The sequence below is a fragment of the Liolophura sinensis genome, chromosome 1 (assembly GCF_032854445.1).
Source record: "Liolophura sinensis isolate JHLJ2023 chromosome 1, CUHK_Ljap_v2, whole genome shotgun sequence".
Taxonomy (NCBI): domain Eukaryota; kingdom Metazoa; phylum Mollusca; class Polyplacophora; order Chitonida; family Chitonidae; genus Liolophura; species Liolophura sinensis.
This window is the reverse complement of record NC_088295.1, coordinates 20,622,219-20,636,716: the sequence shown is the minus strand read 5'-3', so window position 1 is coordinate 20,636,716 and position 14,498 is coordinate 20,622,219. Positions and strand designations below refer to the sequence as shown.

Sequence of the window (14,498 nt, the reverse complement as noted above, 5' to 3'; positions counted from 1 at the left end):
TCTCAGTTTGGTCTGTGCTGCTCAGTTGTGTTTTCACTATGGCTTTGGTCCAAGTGATTTGCACCTAAGGAAATCCAGTTGGTGTGTAGACTAAACTGTTTCCCAGTTCAAAGAAAGAAAACTCTATGTGAATTGCGCAATCCGGCATATCATCTTACAGTTCCCCATCCACCCCCTAGTCTCTCATCTGTGTTACAGAGGAAGCAACGTTGTCTGCTTGCATTGGTAGCAGCAGGTTCTATTAGTGCTATGTGCTCATCATGACTGCTTGCTGAAGATTTTTTTTTTGTGCTATTTGATGAAGTCCAACAACACAGTTTTGTAAACATTTGTATCCAGAGAAACTGCCAGTCTTACAAAGAGACAAAGGAGAAGTGATTTTGGTGTGTTGTGTGTAGAAGCTCTGTCATGTATTGTATAAAGTAAAACAACAATTACATTAAAAAACTTCTTTTGTCACAGATTCCTGCAACTAGCATATCAAATTTACATACAGTCGAGTAGTTTATATATTGCAAGGTGGTCATATGTAAAAGTTGTTTGTTTTCATACCTGACCTTTATGAACATTTACACTATTGAAAGAAGGACCAGATCAGTAAGTCTGCTAACGTCTGTAGACTTCTGCAAATATTTAGTGAACAAGTCTAAAAGGAATGGAACTTGCCTCTTGAAACTGTCACTATCGGCTCAAAAATCTATCCATCTAGTTAAATACCTTGGGATTTCAATGAGAAGGATAATCGTCAGAAACATTATGCAATTATTATGAGTGACACTAAATTATTCATCAGCTCATTTAGGTTTGTTCTTGACATCATGCCATCTCAACTAATTAGAGAGTAGATTCTAGGGATGACGGGGTAATCAGCAGTGTTAAACACTACTCTCTCATATAATCGTAGCATTGTAAATAAATTGCATGATAAATGTTTTATAAGTAGATGCATATGAATCAGATGTTCTCTACTAGATTCTCATCCATAAAGATGACAGTGGCTAGTTGTAAGGCTAGTATAATTGTTAACAACAGGTTGTCCTACCTGTATTTAGTGTACTGACGGAAAACAAAACATGGCAGAACCAAAAAATCTAGCAAATTTGTTGTCATTTATAAATATCTAAATATAGAAAGTTGCCCTTGTATCACACTGGTGATTTGCTAAGGAAGAGAGTTTTTTTTTTATTTTATTTTTTTTATTTTGATCAAATGTATCTAGCTCATGGGTATGTGGAAATCAATTGGAAAGAAAAGAAAACCATTGTTGTATACAGTGACTGTATGCTTACATGTAAGTTTGAAAACCTTGACATAACACATACTCTGTAGCTTTCTGTGTTCTTCAAAGGTATTGCCCTAAAAAAAAACGTGAAGATGAGTATAAGTTATACTACACGTGCTATTCTTCGTTTTCAATTACTAGGATTTGTACAGTACCAGCTGACATTTTCAGGGTTTATTATGGAAGTACAGACAGATGTATTTAGGGAGACTGATGAAGAATGGGTATTAAATATTGTGGTTGGTTATCAACATGCACTGTACAAGTAGCAATGATCTGGACAAAACTGGAATTTTAGCCCTGCAGCCATATTGGTCATCCTTGCTTTGCTGATCTTGGCTAGGCTTCAAATATGAAATCTGGCTACGTGCCAGAGCACCAGAATATAAGACTTTTATAATGTTATTTCCACAACCACATGGGTGGAGCTAGCCTTGGTCAGATGTTTGTTTTACCTATTTTAAACACAAAATAGAAACCAGTTGAATTTGAAATGAAAGTAAAGCTGAGAAAATGGTAAATAGAGTCAAATTCACTGAATTGAAAGACGGTAGTCAGTATCAGGAATTTAGAGATCTTTTAAAACAGTGAACTTTATAGATCTGTCACAGCAAACATGTTACATGTTATTTGACCACAGTATGTGTCTGATTTATTTTTTTCCTGGCTATTGTTTTTTGGTGCTTAAAAACCGTAATTCTTATATTCTTTTCTGAGTTTTAAAATTTTAAATGCTGTAACAACAATATTGCCATGAATAACATCATCAGCATACATGTATTTGTTATGACTTTTCTTGTTTCGTATTTTTTTTTTTTTTTTTTTTTTTTTTTTATCAAACAGACTGGTTCATGTAACATTTTGATGAACCCACAATCCAAAGTTTGTTCCAAAGTGACACAAATGTGAGCCTGAGGTCAGTTTTGCAGTATTTATCTCCTCTCTCACCACTGGAAAATTATTACAAGTGCACATTTTTGTTTATTTTTAAATAGTTGTTGACAGTAGCCCGCAGTTATATTTTGCTTAGACCAGGGGTGTTTTTTTTTGGATACATTATGCCCAGAGTATCTAAGTTTCTTGTTGAACTTCTCTGTCAGAATAATACCAGTTGGTATTTGTATTATGAACATCATGGAATGTGTGTCATACGTTACTAGTTTTAGTGTTAGAAAGTGTGCTAAACAGTAGGAAGAGAGTGCACAGAAGTGTAAGGAAACTATGTCAGTTGCCTTGGCTGAGTTAGTGTTACAAATGCTCTGACTCCTGTATATACTCTCCTCCTTTGAAACCTGCAGGTTGGTAACTAGAATGGTGGCATTAAAGTATTGGGCTCCTTGTAACAAGTTTTATGAGCGGGCCTGTGGTGTTACAGAGAAGTTTAGGCTGGTTTTTAAGGACAGGAAGTTGGTTTAAGTTGACCCTATTCTAGGGAGTGATGAAGATAGATCACATCCCAAAAATGTAAACCATACCAAGGACCTGTTTAGCTGTAAACCATACCAAGGACCTGTTTAGCTGCCCTGTTTTCCCTCCCCCCCTCCCTCACTTATGCTCCCAATAAGTTTGCACTACTCGGGACTTGGGTGGTACACATCTCCCATTTGTAAGGCAGTGAAACCACATTCCATTCCCTGGTTCAAAAGTTCAGGGGAGGATTTATGTGATTGTACAGGCCAGTGGAAGGAAGAGTTTGTGAGTGGTGTAAAATTGGGTCATCGTCTCTTGTTCTCAAAACGGATTGTACTACAAGACGTAGCCAGATGAGCTGAGCAAGGGGAGACTACTTTTGCCTTGACACCTGTTGATCATCAGGGATGTAGAAGAGTTAGAGTACATGTTGAATGTGTAGTAAAGTAGGTGAAGAACAGCTTTGCAGTATAATTGCAGCAACTATTTTCTCTGGCCTGGTGACTTGTGCTGTGGAAAACTGTGGAAAAAGCTGAACTGTTATTTAACTATATGCATACACAGGCAGCGAAATTTGTCTGCCGGCGAAACCAGAAATCGGTTACGTCTTTTCCGCCTCGCCTAACCGATCATTTGGTTACGCCACGTATGTTTATCAACCCGATCGGTTACCTTGTTTTATTTACTTGCATGATCGTGAAAAGATAAGTCAAAATAAATAATTTGAGTATTATCTCAAAGCCTGTAAAGCATATATGAATGATTACATTTCCATGTGACCAGCACAGGCAGCTGGCTGTGGCGGAAATCAAAGTTTCTATTTTTAGACGCGTTGCCATACTGGCCACGTTGTGATTATGAAAGCTGTTCAGTCCAGTTTATCTGTAGTTACCTAATGCACACTGACTCTAAGGACGTTCTCGTTGGGCAGTTGGCCTAACCGATTTTCCGGTTAGCCCAAATTGAACCGCACGTAACCGTTGCGCGACCCCGACGGTTTCGTTCGCGCCAAATTTCGCTGCCTGCATACATAGCATCTGATATAGTATTGCTGTATGTTATCCATTTCTTGACAGTAAGAAAAGGAGATGTGTGTGATGACTTACACAATGGGCAGGACACAGTTATCTGCACTTACATGTAACACAAAGTATAGTCACCAGATGGGCCAACACTTTGAATGTCACCTTTGTAAGATCAAAGACCCCAGTGGAAACCCACATATTCTTCCCAACAGCAAGGTCCACCTGTAAAAAGAAAAACATAGTCCTATTTGAACCAATGAAATGAGATTCTTTATGAGTTTTACAGTGCTTGCTACACAGGAGAGCCGCTTTCACACACACACACACACACACACATATATATATATATATATATATATATATATGTTTAGAAAATGCTCAGTGACAGTAGGTTTATCCTGTTCGTACATTTTTAATATTGAAGTTGGAGTGTCACAGATTTCATTCAGTCTGATTTGCAAAACTAAAACTAAGCATAAATCAAACAAGGGTTAGGTTTGACTCAGTAAAGGTAATACACAGTGAACAAGGTAATGTCATACCCTATAGGGTTGTTGCTTTATCTCAACCTTATAATTCATAGAAATGAATATGAAGCAGAAAATAACCGTAAGCTAGTATATAGGATACACTTTGAACACTGACCAGAACATATTAAGTGTCATTAAGAGACGATTAGTATTGCTAATCCCAACAAGAATTGTATGTCCCTTGTGTAGAATCCTGTATGTACCCTATATTTAGTGCTTCTATGTTTGAATGCTTCTCCAGGCCCTCTGAGTCCTAGACAGAGTGAGTGAGTACTTGGGGTTTAACGTTGTACTTAACAATTTTTCAGTCATATGACGACGAAGGAGTCCTTAAAGTGCATGTAATGTGCCTCCTTTTATCTAGCACCGTTTCACTGAAACGACTTATTGAAGGCAAGTAAGCCACCCTGCCGAGCTGTTATACTGATACGGGTCAACCAATCGTTGCACTATCCCCTTTAGGCTGAATATCGAGCAAGTAAGTTACCTTTTAATGGTCTTAGGTGTGACCCGACCCAGGATTGATCCTGGATCTACTGCTCCTGAAGGAGACACTCTACCAACTGCACTTTCTGGGCCAGTCTTAAGTTTTAGAGGTTCAGATGATCATGTGTAAAAGTAAACACACTATTTTTCCATGTCTGTAGTGGTATATTGAAATTTTCATTTTATTTTTTACCATTAATGAGATGTAACCAGCAGGGAAGTGAGAAGTAGTTGAGCGACTCCTGCCATGAGGCTTGTGAGGGACCGTGTATCTTTCACGTGCAAGTCACACATTATTGCAAGAGCTCAGAGGGTTTGCACAGGGCACTCTGGGCTTCACCCAGCCGTTAAAATGACAATCATTGTCATGGTGGAATATTCTTAAATATTAATATTAAAACATTGAAATAAAGAACTGAATTGTAGCCTACATATATCGGTTCCTAACTTTAGCGACACAGTTTCAAACAAAGAAAGTGCTTTGGGTGTGCAAACCAAAGTATTTTGAACTATTGAATGTTACACTGAACGTGGGTAGGTGTGTTGTCTTCTGACTACGCGATGTCCATTATAATTGGTCTGCTTGCTGTATGTGCATATTATACAATTAGATGTATGGTAATAGAACAAGACTTATTTTTTATTACTTGAAAACAGATTAAAGATGAAACAGTCTAGATTTTTAGAGCTAAGGTGCGTAAATGAATGATCCTTATGTTCCAGTTTGCTGACAAAACAAATGTTAGTAAGGGACATAAAACTGGCCCAAGTTCTCAGTGTATTAAATTAAGGGGAGGCTACTCTGGATGATTTTTCGTTAAACGATTGGTAAGAGAGTTAGCTCCCTTGCACTTTAGTTTAAATTTAGCAATGTCGCAAGTGTAAGCATGGGGCTTTTCCCTTAATTTAAATCATGGATGTACATTAATTTCCTCAAAAAAGTAACAGTTAAGTACTGAAGTTTCAATAGTGACTCATTCAGTGTATACATAGACTTGCTGTTATAGCTGTTACCATTCATAAATTGTGTAAGATTTGCCTTTTCATGCATACTGCTGATATGAAATGTCTTCTTGGATTATGCATCTGTAAAGCCTGGTGACTAGAATGTTCAGCTTGTGAACAAAAGCCATTTGTTTAATTATGTGTCTGTTTTCATACCTAAGAGTTTGAGGTAGACAATCTTGTTGAGCTCCCAGTTAAAGAGAACTGTCCAACTTTTGGACAGCCCCATGGTCTGGGTTGTGGAGTCATGGCTATAAAAATGGCTGCTGAAAGCCACGTGAAACTCCAACCTAATCGACACATAACCACCTTATCAAATGTGTGTCCATTCAAACCTGTCCGCTTGAAGGGCAAAATGGCGGTGCTACGAATATGAAGTTTTCTAATTGGCTGATGTAGTATTTTGACTGGACAAAATGCTGGTGCAATGAATATGAAGTTTTCTAATTGGCTGATATAGTATTTTGACTGGACAAAATGCTGGTGCGATGAATATGAAGTTTTCTAATTGGCTGATGTAGTATTTTGACTGGACAAAATGCTGGTGCGATGAATATGAAGTTTTCTAATTGGCTGATGTAGTATTTTGACTGGACAAAATGCTGGTGCGATGAATGTGAAGTTTTCTAATTGGCTGATATAGTATTTTGACTAGGCAAAATGGCGGTGCTACGAATATCAAGTTTTCTAATTGGCTGATATAGTATTTTGACTAGGCAATATGGCGGTGCGATGAATATCTAGTTTTCTTATTGGCTGATATATTTTGACTGGGCAAAATGGCGGTGTAACAAATATCAAGTTTTTTTATTTGGTGATGTGTGGGCAAAATAGTGGTGTAACGAATGACAAGTTTTGCTTATTGGGTGATATAGTATTTTGACTGTCAATTGAAAATTATTTTGATTAGCGGTCGATCAGATAAAATGTGTAGGCCTATTGGCCAAGCTGATTAGTAGTGCTTCCTGCTTATATACATTATGTGCATGAATTCCAATGCAATAAATCCTCAGCAATTTTTCATTCTCAACAATGCATCAGCCTGGATACTATTGTACATGTTTGTACCTTTCTATTTGAGTAGTCTGTTAAAGTTATGAAATGTCTTAAGTATGAAGCAGTGATCGGAATTCTAAAGAGGATGGCTGTGATGTTAAACCAATCATTGGCTGTTCCCAAGTGGTTGTAGACATTCTTAAGATTGTTTTAATAAAGATAATTGTCTAATAAAGATAAAGGCGCCTATATGCAGCCCACAGGTATCATGGCAGGAGTAGATGTGAAAATCATGATTCTTGTAGATGAGTGAAAAAGAGCAAGCTTTTAGGTCTGGCTAAAATCACTCTCTACAACATAAAAATCTGTTATATCTGAAACCTTTTGGACGCAATTTTTATTAAATTGTCTAGGATGGTAGATAAGTCATACATAACGAAAAATGTGGTGATCTCAGTAGTCTTATATCACATATCTGTCCTCTTCTTTTACAATTGGATTAATCCAAAGCTGTAGAAAAACTTGACAAGAAAAAATGTTGGCAGTTAATTTTGTATCAATATAAAGCTTTGTAGACGAGTTATTTAAATAACTGTACTTCTTACAAGTTGCTGTTATCAGCTTACTTAATATAAATCTATCCAACAAATGATCAGGGTGGTTATGGAGATATAATAGCAAATATATGTTGAAGGAAAAAGTGGAAGAAAATATGTATGGTATCTGGAAGATAGACATTTGATGCTTCTACCTGTAAAAAACAATATCCCATATTTCAGAATATTGAAAAATTGAGTGGTGTAAGTGTGACTTTTTCTTAATGATTTATTGCAAACATATCATCTGAGGATGTAACGTAGAGTGGGATATTTGAGCACTGGAGCTTAAATTCTTTCAAGGTATATTTCTTTGGAGAATATGTTATAAGAACAAAACAGTGCTGTTCATGAAGTTATGAGGAAGTTGTTTTTAATCTGGCTTGTGCATAGTTTTTAGTCATCCAGATATGACAGTTTACCGCCCATTAAATCTGTATTGTCTTAGTCAAAATTTTTTAGGACAACATTATTTAGGCTATTTACTGCTCTAGTTGTCCTTTGCTATATCGCCTAAATAGTTTTATGTTAAGGTTACTATATCTCAGGGAAAAAATTTATCTTTTAGCACATTTTGTTTGATTGTAATTGGTTTATTCACCTTGCAGGGCGACCTAATGGTCTTTGTGTAAAGTTTTATTAATTTCCTCTCAGAAAGCCCTAAGTATCAGCATCAAGAGTATCATTTTAGGGGCTACATGTGCTTCTGAAAGTGTGAAATGCTGTAATTGGTGTGAAGCAGGTCTGTTGTTATATTGATGACAATTTACTTTATAATAAAATTAGAGGTTAACAGGATTTGTGCTAACAGTGACAGTGTGTGCGTGGAGTAAGTACAGTTGAATTAACATTCTTTGTACAAAACAATTTGCTAGATTAATTTTTGCTTTCATGAAGCCTTTTATGATTTAATATCTGGCTAATCCTTTGATATATTGGGAACAGAGTACTTTGGTTGTGTCACATTCATTGATAAAAAATAATAAATAAAGAAGTTTTGGGGGCCTTAGTATGGCTCAGACAGGGTCTAACTTACTGAGAACAAAAGAAGATGTACAGGTTAACCAAAGTTACTTAAAATATTATGATAAGACTGCACCTGTGTAGAGAAAGAACAATCACACAATTTTGAATATTGATTACATCATATGCATGCCACTTCTGTCTGTCAGAGATAACATTTTCTCAAGTTTTGGCATAATGTGACAGTTCATTATTATTCAGCAAATGTGTTCATTTTTAGTATGATACAGGGTCTTTTGCTTGAATACTGTATCACAATGTAGTGTTGCCATTGCTAATGATCGAAATGCAGATGAAACATTTCCTCTGTCACTAATGTGCACAAAGTATGTGCACTGACTTCATACAGTTGATCAGATGAGGTTGCATTCTGTGTCATGAGTTTTGCAATGATTGGAAATTTTCATTGAAATTTTTAGACCAAATGTTATGTACCATGGATTTATATTCGAGCAGAGATTGACTATCAGATACATGTAGCTTGGAAGAGCTGCAGAAAGAATCAAAGGGCTGTGAATAAAGCAAATGTGGGTCAGAGAAGAAGTGGCTTTACCTGAACTTTGTTGAATTTTGCCTGAAGCAATGCTGACGGCAATTGAAAGATGAGAGATACTAAAATGCCAACAAAAGAACGTTACAGCTGAGTGCGCAGCTTTGTCATCTGATCCTATTGTTCTGTGTCTCCTGCAGGAGATAACAATGGGCCCTGGCTTAATATTATAAACATAAAATAGCTGCAGAAGTAGATTAAAAAGAAGCAACATAAAAAAACTTGAGCCTTATACACGGTGGGGAATTACGCATGTTTGGTGATGCACGTAAATATCATTTAGGTGAAAAGCATTGGTGAAAGTTTACACACCTGTTTTCAATTAAGGTATAAATAATAATAATTACAGTTGTGAAGTGTCACCTTGTTAATTTAATAGTATAATCATTTTGAATTTTGTTGGCCTGTGCATCTTGTTACACCATTGCGTTTTTTGCAGTTAATTTGGTGTAACAAGTTTTTCATTGTAGTTAAAATATATGAATTTATAATGTCATTTTAATGTTAAATTAAGATTTGGCTTCTAGTAATATCACTAACAGTATTCCCTTTTCATGTAAAATACTTTGAAGTGTTTTCGAGAATTTTACAAGGGTATGGTAAAGGTTCCATGTAGAATTTAATCTAAGATGGTACTGATCTTTGTTCTGTCACTGAAGAAATTGCCATGTGTGCATGTTTAGCACAGAATGCCAGTTATTTTATTAGTGTATTTTGAACAGATAAAGCTTTACTGTATATCATTTGTATGATAAACCTTAGTCTTTTGGCACCCATTTCTGTATACAGTTCACTGGCTTCTGCAAAACAAAGTTTTTAGTATGATAATTTTAATGTTGAAGAGGAATGGGAGTGATTGTGGTTTGAGGAATTCTGTGTTGTGATGGACAAGAATAATGGTTGAATGTACATGTGCTCAACCTTTTCTTCATGATTATATCAGAAAAGAGGAAGCTTACCCAATTCTGACAATTTTCACACTTTCCTCGATTGGACACATGAAGAGTTATGTTTACCCATGCTTAGCTAGACACACCAACCTATTGTGTCTCTCAGATGGGTGTAGGAGGGATAACCCACATCAGATTTTGGATTAAAATATTTCACCTCAGTTTTTCCTCCTACTCCATCCGTGAAGTGCAGGAGGTGGTGACATTACCTAATGTTTCATTGGATGTAAACAACTTTTAGATGTAATATGATTGGGTACAGAGTTGTGCTGCATCTCCAGTGGATATTACTCTGCATTGCGAGTCACTCGCTTCGGCCATCATCATGTGGTGCTGTAGCTTCATCACTAAACCTGCGCCAAACTTGGAGTGCTGCCCGGTGCAAGTCGCTGGCTGCGAAACCTCTGACATCTGTTAGTCTGGGGATTTGTGCTTGTTTGATCGTCTTACAGAGGGCCAGCGACCCTATTACAAAGGCAAGAAAAATTATTCTTGCAATAGAAAATCCAAACATGGGCTTGTTTAGAGATTTGTAGAGGTTTTAAGGTGTGTGTTCAGTATTTGTCCTATTTAAAGGCTGGGAGCTGTAGCACTGATGGGAGCTCGGCTGTTATTCTAGAAATTTAGTGTTGTGTACATTCCCACCTTTTCTGCAAACAGTGGTCTTCCTTCACTCTAGCAGTTGTGTTGCAGTATTGCTGGAACACTACAGGGAAAAGTTTGCAATAGCAATTAGGTGCATATTTACATTCTTTTGTGCTGGACATTCTTGGAATTGAAACATTAGTGATCTGTGAATTCCATGAGATCTAGGAAGGTGCTTCTTACGCTGGCCACGCTTTCTGAATGCAGTCAAGCTGCATTGTTCCAATGTCTGTAATATTATTGTTCCCCAATCTCAGGATTTTATGTAAGAAGCAAATATGCACTGTGATTTCATCAGCAGTTGTGAAGACAATCAGTGTGGTCAGAAAACAGTTAAAATATAATTACATGTATCTCATTTCATGTGCAAATTTAACGTTAAAATTTCTTGAGATCTTATACAGTGCCATGTTCAAAATATAACGTAATATATTGGTTTATCATAGCTGTAACATAGGCTTTCAGATATAATGTAGATAAAATATGAAGAGAAACATTAAAATTGCTATTAATAAAAGCAGATATAATTGTGTTTGAGCTTTTTATGTAGTCCAGATAAGATTATGTTGGTGGTGTTGGGGGGGTGGGGGGTGGGGGAGAGGTGTTATTCGTACATGTATAGGATTTAAATTGATCTATGATTGTAACTTTTTACATTTTTTTTTCATTAGCTTAAATTCAGGTATGTCTTACATTTGCTGTAACATGCAATGCATGTTTGTGCCCATCCAATTTTGGGGGGAGATTTTTCTTTGTTGTTGTTTTTTTTTTTTTACCTAGACAGGTCACATTTTTATGCTAGATAGATTACATGGGCATAAAAGGCTTTTAATTGGGACCAGAAAACAGGTGGTTACAAAGGTTAAGAGAGTATCCTGAAGAAAGCGATCTAAGCTGTCACTGTCCTCGCCTGGAACTTTATATGTCAGGAAACAAATGATGAATGAGACTGGTGCATAGTTTTTATGTAAAACCAAAGAAAATGCAAAAAACTTGCCAGATTCAAGTCAACAGAAATATCCCTTGTTATTTATCACCTTGTCTACTTACTTGTGAGCAGAAAAAAAAATGTGCAGAGGCAGTGCAATTTTGAGCCATTAAAAGAGCCTTCGTGACTTTGTTTTCAATAAATAAGTTTTGTGATAAAGAACATTTTGTATGTAAAAGTGCATTTTTAAACCAAAATGGTGATTGTCCCCCAATGGAACCTCCCAATGATAAATCCTGTCAATGTGAAGCAAAGATGTGAGGGGGACCCTAGACTTAGCCCCTGTGTATGGAATTGGACATGTGCAGGATGTGTTTGTTAGTTTGGGGGCTTCTTTATCCCTCACCCGCCATGGGCATAATTTGAAGAGACAAGATTCTGAGGATGCTAAATTTTCAAAGAAGCAGAGATCAACATTTTTTAAAAATCCGACCATAGAAGCAGCTCTAAAAATGTCAACTGTTTACACATGAATTTTGTGTCAACCATCAACTTTGGCATTCCAGCTTCCAGCTCTGTCATTGAGCGCAGAATTTTTTTTATTCCAGACTTAAACATTTGCTGGCTGTCCTCTTTATATAAAAACAAACAAAAATGTCTGATTTTTTTTTTTTGTTTCATCATAAGGCAAGTTTTTGAAGGGGTTAAATCAATGAGTTTTTAGTTTGTAATATGTATTAAAATTTGCAATGCACAACATGTTACCTTGATTTAATAGTGCAACATTTTTAAGACTAGGTATTAATGTAAATTTTAAATTTTAAATGTATTAAAATCTCTAAAATAAAATAAATTGAACTCCTAACCCTGGAAAAAGAAGAAAAAAATGCATAATAACTTTTCACTTCCAAAATGATCATGACTCATATCTAGAAAAAAAAATTTCAATTTTTATTGGTGAGTGTTTGACTGCTGTATTTTAGCATAATATTTGGATAAAAATCTGTGATATTATTGACTTATTTCTACATTTTTAATAGTAGTAAATGTGAGTATACCAAACAGGTTTAACTTGGTTAGTACAGGCTATTTAATTGCATGGAGCATGAATGCATTTGTGAAATATTGATGAAAGCACATGGATGTAAATATGTAAAAGAAAGGCATGATCTAGTGATGAATCACAACAGAATACATGCTTGTTACCAAGTGTTACAACAACTGTCTGTCTGTTCTTTTTAAGGCATGTTGTGTAAACATGATGCATGTTACTTTCTTATTGCAGAATGACTGAGGGTGGTGAATGTTGGACTGATGGGATGTGGGGCAGAATTTGGTGCTCAGTCTAAGCTAAGGAGTCCTGCAGATAGTGGGGAGAGATGGTGATCAGACCCACCCTGTTCTGCCCCTGAGGCTGGAATCCCCAGCAAGACAGCTAGCCAGTCAGGAAGGGCATGTTGGTGGAGCCTGACCAAGGACACTTTCACAACCCTGCACAAAAAGGTAGGCAGACTGAAAACAAATATGTAGACAAACAGAGCCAAACACATCAAAACTAACTTTGGCCCCCTCCAAGCAAACTGGTCACTGTGGGGGTCAGCAGAGTTTTGGGCTGCACTTCTCCAGTCTGACCCTTGACCCCTTGGCGGGCAGTCAACAGGCAGAGGCAGAATGTTGTCCCCCACTGATGTGTGAGCTTCACCTTTGCTCTCTAGTTCAGCTCAAACAGTTACTGTAAATGTTGTTAAATTGACAAATTTACGTTTGGTTAGGCACTAAGTCCCCTTCAAATACTTACTCTTTGGGCAACTGGACACATCAAAGATTGGCACAGTTTGCATTAAACACTCTGAGATAGTTTTTCCCTCGCCTGTGTTGTTTTCCCAATTAGGTCTGGTTAGCTCGGTGCGGTCGCAGTTGACAGTGGTAAAACAGTCTTGTGGCAAGTGAATTCTTCACCAACTTGTTAAAGTAGATAGCTTGTGTCAAATGGACGACTCAGCCGCCGTAGCCACTGTTTAACATGGCTTTGTCCTTTCTCGAGTCCTGGCAAAGTGTTGTCCAGTAGTATGATGAAAATATTTTTGTAGTTTACCTCAATTTATCAGTTTTGCTCTTTAGTAAATGGACAGCCTTCAAACTGTCGTGTGTAATCAAACATTGATTTTGTCTTGAGAATGGCTTTAGGAAAGTTGCTAAGGGTGATCTCCTTTTCCTAATGGGTGCAACCTGGGCTCTTTGTCTCCTGTCGGGAATGATCCATATCTTAGATTAACTTGTGAAATGGAGTAACAACTGATTTCTAACCTACAATATTTACAAGTACATGTGCATATTCCATATCAGTCATGGAACTTGAACTAAGAGGACTCTGACAGCTTATTGAACTGCTGTACAAGTAGGCTTTTCACATAAAAAACAAATTTGTTGAAAACAAAATTATTCTACCTGGATCCGTGGATTCAATATGGGCATTTTGATTTAAACCCATTGGTCAACATAGTGCATGTGCCATGGTGTAGATGTATACTTCTGTAAATGGGAAACAACTTTTAAATATTAATGTATCATTGTATCTTTATCATAACCTGATTGAATTATCTCTGATATTTTTGTTTTTACATTCTGCATTGTTTGCTGACTTTTTCTCATGTCCTACAAACTCTCCATTTGGCAGTTTTGCTCAGTGGAGAAGTGAAACCAGTTATTTTTTTAAACAAGTTTGTAATGAAAGAAATAAAAAGAGGTATTGTCATAGTGGAAGATATATGGGTGCTTGCGTCTGGTTAAGGTTGGACTTATACCTTGGTTTTGTATTCTTTAAGATCTTGGATTGAGGTAAACTAGGTTTATCTCCCTTGCAAGATAGGCTAAGTGTTTAGCTGAATGTTTAATAATGAATGGAGAAGCTGTTTAAGAAAGGAGAAATAATCTTCAGTAAGATTATGTATTTTAACAGTAGTCTTTTTCTTTGTATGCATTATAATTGTTCCTTTTCACTTTGAATTTAAATGAGGTAACTATTAAAGCATTGCAATTTAGAGTTACATCATGTGATTAAGATATAGTGGA

The 14,498-nt window shown here is 36.6% G+C and overlaps 1 protein-coding gene across 1 annotated transcript in view; it reads left to right on the top strand.

Annotated features, from left to right (window-relative positions):
* The window catches only part of LOC135466992 (zinc transporter ZIP11-like), an 87,858-nt gene extending 75,079 nt beyond the window's left edge, over positions 1 to 12,779 (top strand). Inside the window, exon 12 of the transcript XR_010444161.1 lies at positions 12,712 to 12,779. The gene's annotated coding sequence lies outside the window, so the exon portion shown is untranslated. The remainder of the gene's footprint in view (positions 1 to 12,711) is intronic.
* Positions 12,780 to 14,498: the final 1,719 nt, after the last annotated feature.